The sequence below is a fragment of the Vulpes lagopus genome, chromosome 7 (assembly GCF_018345385.1).
Source record: "Vulpes lagopus strain Blue_001 chromosome 7, ASM1834538v1, whole genome shotgun sequence".
Taxonomy (NCBI): domain Eukaryota; kingdom Metazoa; phylum Chordata; class Mammalia; order Carnivora; family Canidae; genus Vulpes; species Vulpes lagopus.
Window position 1 is genome coordinate 81,513,909 of NC_054830.1, and position 14,973 is coordinate 81,528,881.

General features: G+C 54.3%; 1 protein-coding gene across 3 annotated transcripts in view; it reads left to right on the top strand.

The window, feature by feature from the left end:
- The first annotated feature begins 333 nt into the window (after positions 1-333).
- The window catches only part of CNTFR (ciliary neurotrophic factor receptor), a 39,252-nt gene continuing 24,612 nt past the window's right edge, over positions 334-14,973 (top strand). For 2 of the 3 annotated variants that reach the window (XM_041764635.1, XM_041764633.1), the window contains exons 1-2: positions 334-517; positions 8,631-8,740. The gene's annotated coding sequence lies outside the window, so the exon portion shown is untranslated. The remainder of the gene's footprint in view (positions 518-8,630; positions 8,741-14,973) is intronic. The other variant, XM_041764636.1, reaches the window with a different exon arrangement.

Sequence of the window (14,973 nt, forward strand, 5' to 3'; positions counted from 1 at the left end):
CGCGTGCCAGTGCGGGCGAGTGTGCCAGCGGGGGGAGGGTGCGTGCGAGCACGAGTCGAGTGGGAGTGGGGGCTCACAGGCCTGAGCAGAGTGAGTGTGTCCGCGCGTGCCAGGCGCGGGAGCGTGCCAAGGCGGGGGCGCGCGGGGGCAGTGGCCGGGAGGGGGTCGTGGCGCGCGGCCGCGGAGGCGCGGGGAGACAAGGCGGGAGGGGGAGGGGAGCGAGGGCGCGCGCGGCCGAGCGGGCGCCCGCGGTCACATGGGCGAGGGAAGGAGGGAGGGAGCGCGCGAGGGAGGGAGGAGGATGGGGGGGTTAAAGCTGCCGAGCGCCGAGGAGCCGGTGCAGAGCGGGCGGCGGCGGCGGCGGCGGCGGCGGCAGCGGAGGCGGCGGCTCCAGCCGGCGCGGCGCGGGGCTCGGCAGCGGGATCCGGCAGCGGCGCTAGCTCCGCGCTCCGTGCCTCGCTCGCTGCCCGCGGTGGTCGGAGGGCGAGGCGCGGAGCCCCGGTGGCCCGAGGGCGCGGTGAGTACCCCGCGGCGGACCTCGCGCGCGGCCGGACGCTCAGACCCTCCCGCTGACCGACAGACCCGCGGCCCTCGTGCGCGCGGGAAGACGGGGAGGACACGCGTGGGCCCGCGACCCGGGGGGAGAGGGAAACGGGAAAGTTCAAGGGAAACTTTGCCCGCAAACTCGGGGGCGGGGGCGCGTGAGCAGCCGCCCCCCGCGTCCGGCGCGTCGGGGGTTGGGCGTGGTGATGGTGGGGGCGGACGATCGGCTGGGGGGGGGCGGCGGGGCGGATTGTCCTAGCGTCCCTATTCTCTCTCACCCCTCAGCAGCGCGCCCGGGGGCTGGGAAATTTCCGGAACTGGGGGGTCGTGATGACCCCCGCGCGCCCGGAGGGGGCTTCCCTCTCCCTTAGAAATCTAGACTTCAAAGCGCCCAGGGGTGTGAACGGACGGTCGCGCGTTTGCCAGTGTTGTGTGTGTCCGTGTGAATCCGCGCGCGCGTGTATGTGTGTGTGTCGGTGTGATCCCGCCTGTGGTGTCCTCATGAGTCCGCCTGTATGTATCTCCCTGTAGTGGGTTTCCTCCAGTGTCTCTTTGTAAGACCTCCAGTGTTGTGTGTTTGTGTGAGTCCGCTTGTGGTGTATCCCCGTCTCTTTGTGAGTCTGCCCGTGTGTGTCCCCCCAGGGCGGTCTGGGCGAGCCGGCTTGGGTGTCCCTGTGTTGCTCCGAGTAGTGTATCTCCCCGTGCGTGGGGGCTGGGCCGCCGGGAGGTCACCAGACGGACAGCTCTCCTCCTCGGTTCCTCTCCTCTGCCGAGCCTCTCCTGCGTCTAGCTCTCACCCTCGCTCGCTCCCTTGGCCCCCTCCCCCCTTCAGTAGCTTCAGGCGGGCAGGACTATTTCACGCCTTGTTGAAAATTCAGGATTTTCTTTCCCATTCCGTCTAGTCTCTTTCTTTGAGAAGCGTCTGTGTGTGTGTGTGTGTGTGTGTGTGTGTGTGGCTGGCAGCTTGTCTGCAAAACTAGGTGTGTGTCTGCATGCCACTGTGGGAGTGTGTCTATAGGACTAGTTTTGCTTGTAACACTTGGTGTATTTGTGTCTGTGTCACTGGGGGTGTTCATGTGGCTGTAATCACTGAGGTGGGAATTTGAAATGCTGGGTGTGTTTGTGCATTTTACAATTGCTGTATGTCCAGGGGGTCTGAAACTGTATTTGTGTGTGTCTAACTCTGGGTGTGATGGTGTACCGTTGCATGTGTGGGGATGGGACTTGAACAATTGAATATTCCTATGGCTACAGGGCTAGCCAGGACTTGGGGGGTGGAGGGGCCTATGTGTTTCAAACTATGCCTGTGTCCACTGTCAAAACCCACATATCTGAACTGGTTCTTGGGGTTTCTGGTCAGGATTGGTGACCAATGGAGCTGACGTTCACACTCCATCAGGGCTAATATTCCAACAGATCCTCACCTCATACAAAGACTAAGTTTAAAGTTCACATTCAAGACTTCTTGGGGCTTCAGAATTCATACCCAGACTCATACTGGGACACTTAAAGGCATATGGACTCACACTCAGAATTACCAGAACATTGGGACTCACACTCAGATTCACACTTAAATTCTGGGGCTCATATTCAGCTGTACACTTCAGTCCTGGGGTTTACACTCAGACTCACATTGGGACTCCAGGCTCACACTTTGATTCACATTTCTGTCCTGAGGCTCACAGATTACATTGAGACCTAGAGCTCATGCTCAGAATCTCACTGGGGTCCTAGAGTTCACACTTGGTCCTCATTTCAGATTCATACTTACATTCTGGGGCTTATACTCAGAGTTACAGTAAGACTAAGGGGTCACACTCAAGACTCCCATGGGGAACCTGGGGCTCACATTTGAACTCAAGGACTAACAACATAGGACACTGGAGTTCATGGACTCATGCCTCCATCTTGGAGCTCACACTCAGATTCACACTAGCAAGATTCTCACTTCCATCCTGGCATCACTTAGGGACCCAGACTGGTATCCCTAGTGATTACATTAAACTCACTTCCATCCTGGGGCTTAGACTCGAATTAAGGCTCTATCTAGTGCTCACATTCAGACTTATGCTTCCATGTTCAGACTTTTATAGTCCCATGGAGGCCCTGGGGGTCACACTTGGAATCACACCCAGTTATTATTCTATCCTGGGGCTCACATTCAAACCCAAACTAGGATTGGGTGTTTACACTCCCAGTGAAACTTAAAACTCAGAGTCAAATACACCCTGTTTTCTTTGATTTATGGTGTATATCAAGGCATTTGGGTAAGGAACAGAGACTGCTACAAGACCTGTTCCCTCCAAAGGTGGAGAGGAGAAGGGATACAACTTTGGGCATGTCACTAACTTGGGCTGTGGGCTGATGGAGACAGTGGTGGGAAACCCGGACCCAGTTAGGGTTAAACCTTTCTGCCTTTCTTTCCACAAGGAAACTAGGCTATTGGCAGAAAGGTCTGAGTGGCTTTTGGCACAAGAGTGATATGTACCCGTAGGGTCTCCCATGTGCCATGTTCATGCACATACCCCTTAAATAGTTTTGGGTACCCTTTCTGTGGTAAGACAATAAGGTGTGTGTATGAAGGGGAAAGACATGTCCTCCCAAGACATTTCTTCCATTCGAGTCATCTTTAGTATGAGAGGAGTATAAAGGTTGACTTGGTAAAAGCGTAGACCTTTGGTTCCTTTGAACATTCCAGAGCGTTGGATCTCTGATTCTAAGGTATATGGCATGGGTGGCTCAGAGGTTTAGCCTGCCTTCGGCCCCGGGTGTGATCCTGGAGACCCAGGATGGAGTCCCACATTGGGCTCCCTGCATGGAGCCTGCTTCTCCCTCTGCCTGTGTCTCTGCCTCTCTCTCTGTCTCCCTCTGTGTCTCTCATGAATAAATAAAATATTTTGAAAAAAAAAAAAATAAGGTAGATGGTAGCCCAGATCTGTGATGAAGAGGTAGCTAAAGGAGGAGATTCAACTGAAACCAACCTCCTCTTCTCTGCCTTTGCGGGAGAGGAAGGGTAGGGACCAAGTTATATCTCGCAATGTCTCCTGGAATGTCTCTTGAGCCCTTTTGCTGTCTCTGTGGTATGACCAGCATTCTCTACTCCCTAAAGGAGCAGTAGCCCTGAAGGGGAGGGCTGGGCTGGGATGTAACCTATCCTGGGACTTCACCTGCCTTTACAAATGCTGCTGGGTTTACATGCCCTCCCACTATGGAGGCCAGTGAGTTGGGGCTGCCTGAGGTGCACAGTCACCCCATGGGCACCCTGAGGGCAGTAGGGATCTGGCCCTCAGGCTTCCTGTCCCTGAAGGGGACATGTGCTCCCCAGCCCCCATATGGAGTGGGAAGCTTGAAGCAAAGGGTCCTGTATCAGCTCCCTGTCCCAGAAGGGGACACATGCTCCCCAACCCCCTTATGGGGGTGGGGGGCTTGAAGCAGGGCAGCCTGCTCTCTGCCCCCCCATGGTGAGTTGAAGTGTAAATGAATCAAAACATATGGAGCAGATTTTCTTTGAAATGCAGATGGGTTGGGGGGGGACCATGTGTGCCTGGTTTGGTGGGGGGGCTCCCAGAGAGCAAGGAAGCTGAGAGCTGACCCCTCCTCCAGACACACCATGGGGTGAAGGGAGTTGGGGAGACCTCAACTGTGTAAACTGTGGCCCTGGGTGACCACATACACCCCTGGGCACCAGCTTCCTGTGGGGAGGGGCTGGGGAAGTAAGTGGTCCCTGTGGGTTGAGAATGCTGAGGTCATCACCTCCCTTTACCTCTGTCTATAGAGGGCAAAGAGAATCCCCAAAGCACAGAACCATGCTGGGCTGGGAGTCACCAGAGCCTGGAGCTCCAGGGACCAAGGGGTGGAAGTGGGGAGCTGGGGCAGATATGGGGAAGAGTTAGACCCTGCTGCTTGCAGAACCACCTTCTGGAAGCTGGGGCTACACCTACAGTGGAAGGAGCTGCAGCTAGACTATCTGGTGACTTCCACCAGGGCACGGGCTCCTGGAGTTTAGGAAGGGACTGAAGAGTCCTCAGTCCTGGAGGAATTTCCCCATACCTAGGATAGTCAGCGTACCCCACCTTACACTACCCATACTTTCCCCTCACGAAACTCAGCGAGGTCACACAGTAATTGCCTGTGAGTTCTGTGGGACCTGGGCTCTTGTCTGCTTTGCTCATTACTGTACCCTGCTATTGGCACAGACCCGGGACACGGTAGGAGGGCCATGTTGAGTAGACAATGCATCTTTTTTTATCACATCTGACTGAGTGTTCCATGTGGGCAGGTCCATATTCTCAACTCCCAGCACAGTACCTGACAGGGATTAGGTGTTCAGTAAATGTTGAGGATTGAATCCTTGAATGGGACAGACGACAAGGAGGGGGAACTCTCTGGGGTTTGTGGCTAGAGACCCAAAACCCTCTGTTGCATTACCCCTACTTGGCTCAAAGGACCCCTGAATGATTTGTAGTCTAGAATAAAGGAAGGCCTTGGCTGTAGTCAGCAAAGGAGTGCAGAAAATAGGCAGCTTCTTCCTTGAAAAGGTCAGGACTAAGGGAGACTGGGGCAGAGGTGGGAGGTCACTTCTGTCCTCTCCTCAGCTTCAGGGTTTTCCAGAAGGTGGGAAGGTCCTTTTGCTTCATGCAACTGTGAGTGTGGCCCTTGGTCTCTCTAGGTCAGGATTTCTTGGACTCTAGCCAAGGCAGTGGACCCCCACCTCTGAGCCTAGGCTCTGAGGTTGTCTAGCTACTGTGGGAGCTACAAATCATATTGGTTATTAATGTCTGTCTGAGAACACGGGGTTCAGAGCCTAAAAATACCCTATCTAGTCAGAGCTCAGGAGTTGCTGGTGTGGGCTGGTGTAGCAGTAGCTGCATCTTGATAAGATAGACACAGAGCTGGGAGACACTGGAGAGTATGGAGAAACTGAGGCAGCATGGGCAAGAGATACATAGGAGACAGAGCCTCTGTTTTATATATGGAACAAAGATTTATAAAATGAGTGGAGCCAGTTCTTCAAATTACGGCAACATTTGGGGTAATCTGTTATTTTACACTGCAAAGAATTTCCTTCTTGGAGAGTTTGAAGATACATCTGATATCAGACATAAAAATTAAGTAGTCAGTAGTAACCATTTCAAGTCCAGCTTCAGGATGTTCCAAAATAAGTCCATGGGGCAGCCTGTGTGGCTCAGCGGTTTAAGCGCCTGTCTTCAGCCTAGGGCGTGATCCTGGAGACCCGGGATCGAGTCCCACATCGGGCTCCCTGCATGGAGCCTGCTTCTCCCTCTGCCTGTGTCTGTTTCTCTCTCTGTTTCTATCATGAATAAATAAAATCTTTAAAAAAAAATAAGTCTATGGGAAAGAAAAAAATCTCTAAGTAGCCTTTTCTGAGCTACTGTCCACATCCCTACCTCCTGGAGCCGTTCCCTAAAGCCTGAGCCCCAGTGGGGTTCTTACACACCCCCTTGTATAGGCTCCCACCTCACTTCTGACCCTCAGGCCTCTGTGTATCCCCTTTTTCCAGGAGATGGATGCTGCACAGTGGTTCCAAAAAGGTAAGAGCCCAGCCTCTGAGGGCAGATGCCGTGTGACCTTGGCTTGTAAACTGACCTTTCTGGGCCCCTCTGTGAAATCGTAGGATTGGGGGGGCTGGGCCCTGGCCCAGGCTCGGAGAGAAGGCGGTTTTGGCACTCATCCAGGTCCCTGACGTCAATGACTCTCCAAATAATGGAATCAATATTGGGGGGGGGGGGCAAGCGTGAACCAGGCCCCAGCGATTAGAAACAGATCAGCACAAACCCGCAGCTGATTCTGATAGAGCTGCCTTGGAGAGCTAGGGTGGGAGGCCTAGAAGGAGGTGGACCTGGTGGGGGGCTCAGGAATGGAGGTGGAGCCACTGAGTGTCCAAAACATAGGATATACAAGTAGGCAGAAATTCTGGGACTGCTGGGGTTGGAATGATGGGGTGGGGGCCTCCAAACTGGTCCTTTCCTTTTTTGGGCCTGTGGGGTTCCAAGGGTAGGGGAAGTTTGGGAATGAAGACTTCTTTCAGTCAGTAAGTGAGAAAGAGTAGGCAAGGGGAGTTTAAAGTTCATTTCTCTGCTTCTCAGACTTGGGCCCCTAGGCCATGTTAGGGGGCACAGTATGTTATACCCAGGGTAGGGGAGAGCATTGAGTGAGACCTAAGGGAGATGATCTTTTGCTTAGAGGCAGAGGGCATTGATCCAAAATAGGGAGATGGGTATTCCCTCTCACATTGGGAGTCTGGCCTCTTCCATCAGCCTGTGTCCCCTCAGCCTCCTAGAAGGCAGCAGGTGAGGATGGAGAGGGCCATGGGGGTCTGTAGGGGGCTGGCCTGGCGGCAGCTGACAAAAAAACAGGAAGAAGGGCTGGGGGAGCAGCTGTAATTATGGGGCATTTATTATTAATCAGATGAAATTGCTGGAAGCAGCTGGTGTAATGTGCGTAGCGATACAGACCATGCATACCCCCACCCCAACACGTGTGCACACACACATACACACAAGCCACACACAGCGTGAGCCTTGTTTGCTTACACAATTTTTTTCTAATGAAGGTTGGAGGGCTCTCTCTTTTTTTTTAAAGTAATTTCTATACCCAACACAGGGCTTGAACTCACGACTCCAAGATCAAGAGACACATGCTGTACTGACTGAGCCAGCCAGGTGCCCCTGGAGGGCTCTTTATGTATGTCTGTGTCTGTTTGTCTTGGTGTGTATCTGTCTGTACTTTTTCATGTCAGCCTGCACCCTCCTCTCCCTCTATTGTCTCCTTTCCTGACTATTCTTTGGCCTGATGTGTGTCTCTCTGTCTCTCGCCTCCTCTCTGTCTGCCTCTCTTGGGGCCTATTTCTTGGTGTGTCTATATCTATTACCACCAGCCAGCCTGTCTCTAATACCTTAGTTTGTGGCCATCTCTTCCTGGTTGCATTTTTGGGCAGAGTTGGATGGGATATGGAGTCCCTTTCTCATGGGTATGTGTTTAGACCAATCATGCCTTTGTCAGACACATCTGGGACCTGTTTTTTGGGGGGAGAGAGAGGAAATTGGACCCTGAGGATCTCCTGGGGTCTTGTAGAAGGCGAAGGCTGTGTTAAGTGACTGGAGCCCATAGAAGCAATAATGGCTTTCAGGACAGCCTTGAGTATAATAGCTCCTATATCAACTAGTTTCTAGGTATCAACTACCAGTTGTGTGACTTTGGACAAGGTGCTTTTGATCTCTGAGCCTCAGTTTCCTCATCTGTAAAATGGAAGCAGGATTACCTGCAAAGTCGTTTTGCTGATTCGGTACAAAGTGTATGTTAGGTACTTATGACATCTGACTCATTAAGAACACTGAACAAGCGTTAGCTGTTACTATTTTTTTTTTTTTTTTTAGCTGTTACTATTATTACTGGAAAAGGCACTGTGCAGGCAAGAGAGAGAACTGCAGAGGTAAACTGGTAGAGCATAAAGGCATTGCAACTAGACTTGGACTCAAATCTATGCTCTGGAACTGATCAGCTGTATGGTCTTAGGCAAGTTATTTAACCTCCCTGAATCTCAAGTTTTTTCAACTGTCAGATGGGAACAATAATAGAACCTACCTCATGGAGAAGTCATGAAGATTAAATGAGATAATGCATATAAAGTGTTTGACACAGTTCCTGGCACATAACAGATGCTCAATAAATCGTGGTGATGAGGCAAAAGAAGAGGATAGTATGATGGTGGGAGTTTTTGCCCTGCCAGTGGCCACGTGTGAAAGTGTGTGATTGGAGGTACTTGTGCCTGTGAATTGGTTGTGTGGGGACATTGGATTGTCTGTGGGTGTGTATGAGTATGTATGCATGTGTGGTGTTAGGCTACTTCTGGCCTCCCTTTGTCCCTGTGGTTTAGAACCTGAAGTCATCAAGGGGTGCTGGAGGGAATCTGGACTATTCCCAACTTTCTCTCTTGTAGACACGTATCTGCTACTTGCCTCAGTCTCCCTTTCTCTCAGTGAGGTTGTATGGAATGAGTTCTTAGTAGGACTTAGGCCTGTGGCTTCTTCTCTGTGACCTCTGATTTGTGCCCTTTGCCCTCCTAGAATCCAGCCTTGTCACATCATCCTGTCCCCTTGGTTTTGGAAGTCTTGAAAAGAGTTGGTCTGGAGAAGGAGGACATTGATGTGTTCCGTGTACGGCCAGTGGTGAAGAGGTATGTGCTGGGGACCCAAATGAGGCAGGTCAGTCTCCAGGGAATCAGGCATTAGGCTGGTGTGGTGGGGCTATAGGTTTGGGGATGTGAGTGAAGGAGGGCCTGAAGTCCCTTCCTTTTCTCCCTCTGTTCTTCCTCCTAAGGCTTTTCATGCCCCTATGACAGGTCCATAAAGAGGAAGGGCAAAGCCAGGTCTGCATGGAGAGGGCTGAATCCTGGACGTGAGAGTATGTTCTGTCTCATTGTCTGGCTCCCTTTCTGCCCCTAAAGCATCTCTCTGGCTTGACTGGGGGAGCAGCTGGGCTTGGAGTAGATGGGATGGGGGTCGGAAATTCCAAAATCTTCTGGGGCCAGCCATGGGGCTGGGCTTGACTCGCCCTGCCCTGCCTTTCATTAAGGCCAGCCAAGGCCCCCGATTGGCAGCCCCGGGTGGGGGCGTCCAAGGAATTGAGGCGCTGGAGCGGAACGGAAGGGCCTATTGTCCAAAACCCGCCAGAGGCCCACAAAGGCCAGTCGGCTTTTCATCTCAGCTCCCAAACAGACTGGCCATTTTCCTGGCCCAGGAGTGGGGCGACTGACTGACCCTTCAGAACTAGGTCTGGGTTGTTGTTGAGGGTGGGGTGGGGTATCCCAGGCCAACATGTGGCCATAAAGGAGACTTAAAATGGAGTTGGGGTTCTGAAGAGGAGGAAGGGAGGCTTCAGGGGGCTGTAGAGAGTTAAGCTTCCCATCTCTCTGTTCCCAGAGGACCCAAGGACTAGGGTAGAGTATCTGATAGAAGTTCAGATTAACACAACAATAGATAATAAATATTTATAGGGGGCACACCTGGGAGGAGTCTCATGGCTTGTTGGTAAAGTGAGCTACTGCTGTGAGGGCACAAAATCCTCCCCTACAATTGGTAACACCTTATCTATTTGGAATTGGGACTGGAGAAGGCTAGTAGTGGTCAGGCAAGACTGGGCTCCTTGCAGCAGGAGGGACTATGGCCAGATGGTCTTTCTGCCAAGGAACGGTAGCTGTGATGCCCTGACTGTATCTCTTTGGATCCCAGAGGATACCAGAGAGCAGGGGAGGTAGAGAACACCTCTGGGGGGTTAAGGGTTAGGCAGCTTCTGTGCCCCTCCCCAAGAGGAGGCTAGGAGGGAAGACTTGGCAGTTCTGTCTACCCTCCCTTTGCAGCACCTCCAGCACCACTTTAAAAACAGCTTTTTAATTTAACAAAGTGGATGAAAAACTGTTTTTGGAAATAAAAGATATCTGCTGTCTCCCAGGCTAACCCTCAGCCCTTGCAGAGAGCCTCTCTCCCGGTGTCCCCGCCCTCCCACCCCCCCCTGCTGGTGGCTCCTCTCTCCTTCCCCCTCCCTCTCCCCTCCCTCCTCCCTCTCTCCCTCCCCCTCCCTCACCCCCTCCTCTCTTTTTAGTTTTTGCTCCTTGGCCCCATAGCTTCCCCTTGGCTTCCCATTACCCACCTCCCGTATCAGCGTCCCTGGAAGTCTCCTCAGTCTCTTATCTCCATGTCTCTGCATCTCCTTTTGTCTCTCCTCTCCCAGTCTCTCTTCCCGGGCTTGTCTCTCTCCTGAATCATCTCTGTCTCCCAGCCTGTCTCAATCTCTGTCTCCCTTCCCCCCCCCCTTTCTTCCCCAACTCCTGCTCTAAATGGGTCTATTTAAAACACCCGACGCTGCCAAGTCAGAAAAGCGTCTCCTGATAAAGCGCATTAGGCCGAGGGAGGGAGGGAGAGGGAGGAGGGGGGAGGAGGGAGCAGGGAGCAGCGGGCAGATGGATTGATCCAAGCCTGTAACCCCATTAATCAGGCATCGTGGATCCCCCTCCCTCCTCCAGCTTCAGCCCCTTCTGAGCTAAAAGCCCCTTAAATATTTATCACCCCTCCCCCATGGGGTGAGGGGAGGAGTGTGTGGCCCTTGGTATGAGCATCCCCAGCTGCTTGGCGCTCCCCCCTGTGTGTTTACACATGTGCACATGTGCTTATATGTCCATGCATGGGTCTGCATAGCTACCAGGCCCAGGGCCCATCTTGTTCTGTTCACCCCCACTGTAGAGTAGCCCTGGAATCTGACACGGTTCTTGCCCTTTTTGAAGAGTAGGGCATGCAGAATAGGGAGAACTTTGGGGTCAGTTGGGGGTTGTCAGGCCTCCCAAAGTGCAGTGTTTCTCAGAGGGCAGGAGGATGAGCTAGGGATCAATGTCCAGATTCCCCCAAATTCCCAGATAAAGAAGTAACTTGGGGAATTGAACTGGGGACTCCATGCTCCTAAAGTGTGCAAAGGTAACTTGGAAGGCTGGCTGAAGTTCTCCCTTTATCCTCAAAGGATAGGAATAAGATTTAGATAGGTTTGGGGGCTCCCATTGACCTCAGAAATTTCTGAACATCACCTGGGCCTGGGTGGAGGTGGCCATCACCTCCAGAGAGTAGGAAGATGGTTACTCTCCAGGGGTGATGTAGGACTGGGTCCCACATCTCATGACTTATTGACCCCCCCCCCCCCTGGCTGTAGAGGTCAGTCAACCCTGAGAGGTGCAGGGATCCCTCGTAGTTGGCCTGAGGCAACTTCACCCTGGGCGGGGGAAGGGAGGCCCCGGCCGCCCTGGGTGTGAGGAGGGGCCGCGGCTCCGAGCCGAGGGTCCCTTCCCCCTCTCCTCCCCCAGCATCAAGTGCCACATCTCCTCCTGACTCAGACAATTAGATTCAAAGGATGACCTCACTGCCTGCCGTCCCTCACTCGCTCCCTCTGCTAGCTCGCCTCGCTTGCTCGCGGCGCGCTCCTTCCTCCCCTCCTCCCGGCCCGCTCGCGCCTCGCTCGCTTGCTCACAGCTCCGCTCGGCCCCTGGCCCGCCCGCCCGCCCGGACTCTGGGTGTTGTTGCGGGGGGCTCCTGCCCCCCCCCCCGCCCACCCCCCGGCCCCGGGCCTCCTGGACCCCAGCCCCGAGCCCCGGGGGCCCGATGCCCACGGGCTGCCGGGCGGACCCACGGAGCGCCGGAGGCACCGACCCGGCGCCTGCGCGGGGACCCAGGTCAGTGGGCGCGGGGCCACGGGGCCAGAGAACTTGTCACCCCCACTGCCGCCGCTGAGACGCCCCCGCCCGCACCAGCCCGCCAGCCCGCCTCGGAGCTTCCCGCTCCTTTCTCGGCCCCCGCCCCCCGCGGCTGCTCGGCGCGCTCCCCCTGCCAAGCTGTCTCTCTTCTCTCCCCCCCCCCCCAACCCCCTGCCTCTGCAGCCGGTGGGAGGGACTGGGACTTCCTGAGGTCCCAGGGATGGGGCCGGGGCCCATTGGCTGCAAACGGCCCAGGCCTCTGAGAGAGGAGGGGGCTCTGGCTGTGTCCATTGGCCTGGGGGAGGGGACCACCACCTGGGTGGGAAGGGGGCTACTGAGAATGAGGCCCAGGGTGTGGGGGTGACATCTACACAGAGGGGGATGAGCTCTTGATATCTTTCTTTTCTCACATCCTGTGGGCCTCTTGCCTGGCTTCATTTGTCCCCACCTCCTAGCAAACTTTAGTCCCCACTGCCTACTTTCATTTGGTCCCCGTGTTCTTTTGGGCCGTGTCACCTGATTTCCCTAGACACTGCCTCCTGATTTCTTCTGTTGGCACTGTTTGCTTAAGTCCCTATCACCTGGCTTTATGGGATTGCCCTCCCTGGGTTCCTTCCTTCCGTCCTCTCCTGCTGTTTGGTGTTTGCTGCCCTGATTAGCTTCCTTGGAGCCTATCATGCTCCCTTTAGGATAGGGCATCAGGGCCCAAACTACACCTGGAGTGGCAAGTGGTAAGGATGTCAACAGCATTGCCATTTATTCCCGGGTTGGGGCCTGGCCAGCACAGCTTGGATTCCATTCTGCCTGGACAGCGACACAGCATCATCTCTTGTGATGGGGGGCAGGGCTACAGGGTCCGAGGACGCTTTAGAATTCTTGTCCTCAGCGGTTAGAGGAGCACTGGCTTGGCCAGTGCTGTCCCCATCTCTCTTTGGGCCTGACAGTGATGACAGGGCCTTGGCAGGGGCTAGGGGTTGAGGTCTGGGCCACATCTCCTTCTCCTTACCTTGCCTCTTGCAGTCAGGCCTGACAGGTGCACTACAGATAGTTGTGGGCACAGAGAGGTTTTGAAGAGGCCTGGGATCACACAGCAGGTGGCTAGGCTGAGAGCTGTTGCTGATCCTCATCCTGGACAAGAGGAGTTGCTCTGGGAAGGCAGGAGGGGACTGGGGAGTGGGCTGGTTTCTTAGGTTTTCTGGTTCCTGCTACTCCCAGTGCCACCATCTCTTCACCCAGGGGCTTCTCACCCCGTACTGTCTGGCCTGGATATCTGCTTATTCCCAAATGCTGGGAAAGCAGGGTCAAGGGAAGAAGGAGCCATCTAGAAAATTATATTTACTTGCAGTTTTGGGACCAAGAAACTTCCTCTTTCTTTCCTTCCTTAGGCCACCCTGAGCTTTAGCCCCCACCCTCCAAGTACAGCCTGGGCAATCTGAGGTCCTAGCATTGAATGACTGTCGGGAGTGTGTATCTTTGTATTTCCCACTGCTGGATGTGGGAGCATGAGAGGCTGAGGGCGACTAGGGGACTGAGTTTCTGAAGGTGCACTGGTATCTGTAGAAGATAGACTGTTCTGAACATGTGATGGCATCCATATGTGAGACTGTGACTGTTTTGAGTGAGCGCGCGTGAGAGTCTGTGTGTGTGACTATAATACGTGTGTGCATGCACAGCGTGTGTGAAGCTGTGGCAGTGGGTGTCCATGTGGGAGGCCGAGGTGTGTGGTCACAATGGGAAACTCTGAGTGCCAGTGCCCATGAGAGGCCGCCGGGGTGTGTCTGTGAAGCTCTCTGAAGCTCAGGCCCTGTGTATGCGGAGGTAGGGAGGGCTTTGGGGAGCTCCGCAAGGTGGTAGTGAGAGTCCAAGTGTGTGCTGCATCTCAGGGAGAAGTGAGCTCTGGGTGCTGTGTGACCCTGAATCGCTGTTGTGTGTGTGAGCATGTGTGCGCACGTACTCATGCCTGTGTTTACCCATCAGGAACAGATTGCTCTGGCTTCCCCACTGTGAGGAGGGAGTAAGGGGGAGGAAGGATGGCTTGCTTTTGCCCAGTCGACCAGAAGCTTCCTCAGAAGTAGTGTGTGTAGTGTGCATGCATGTTAGGGGGGCAGGGAGAACAGGACACTATTACATGAAGACGGGAAGTTTCTGTTCCTCCCAATCAGCCCTAGCTCTGTCAGAAAGATCATCTTCAGTTCCTTTTGTTAGAAACTAATGCTTCATATGCAGTGCTGCTCTCCTCCGTGTGTGTGTGCGCGCGCGCTTGCCTGTACAACAAGCTTGCAAGCATAGGCCTTTGAGGGTGTGTCTGCACCATAACAGTGAGGGGGCCAGGGGTAGGGTGTAGTGAGAGATGCTGAGGCAAGTAGGTCTTTGTCCCAGCTTTCAGGATTCAAAGTCTGGAAAGCTATTTTGTCCACTCTTCTCTCTTCATGGAGGCCTGCAGCCTCCTTCCTGCCCTGCCTCATCAGCTGGGAGAGCCACTGCCCCCCTGCAACCCGCCCGCGCCCGCGCCCCCGCCCGCCCTAGTTAAGGGAAATCTCACTGAACCCTAGTGCTCTGCCCATCCCCCACCATGAATGGGAGTTCTTCCAGCTGTCTAACCTCCCGCTGTAGGGTCTGTCCCTCCAAGAAGAGCAGCCCCCATTTCCGGTGAACTTAACTTGACTGGTGCATGGCTCTATTTTCTAGGTTAGAGGGGTCCTCCTGATTCTTCTAGAAGCCAGAAGAGACCCTGGACTGGGGCTAAGAGATAGGGGATTTGGTGCTTGTACACGAGGTTCTGTGAAGTTGTCCAGAGGCCATGTGCCCAAAGGGAAGATACATGCTTATCTGCTCTTTCCTTTTCTCCATTTGAAGGGCAGGGGGCTGGCCCAGATGACTTTTTGAGGGAGAAAGCCCAGACCTTTTGCACCTAGAGGGTTGCTGTAGCCCAGGCCTGCATATATGTGTGCATTCAAGCCCATGCCAGGTTGCCAGGCAGCATGGAGAGCTCTGAGCAGGGCTCCACATTGTGGGCATGGGCTGGTAGGATTCAGATTCCCACCTCCCCCAGATACCTCCCTGCTGCCCAGCCAGGCCCATCATGGGAAGGTCCCAGGCTCCCCCTACAACACGCCTGCACACACGTGCAGCAGGGCATGCACATGCTGATCTCAGGGTCCCCATGGTGCAAGAGG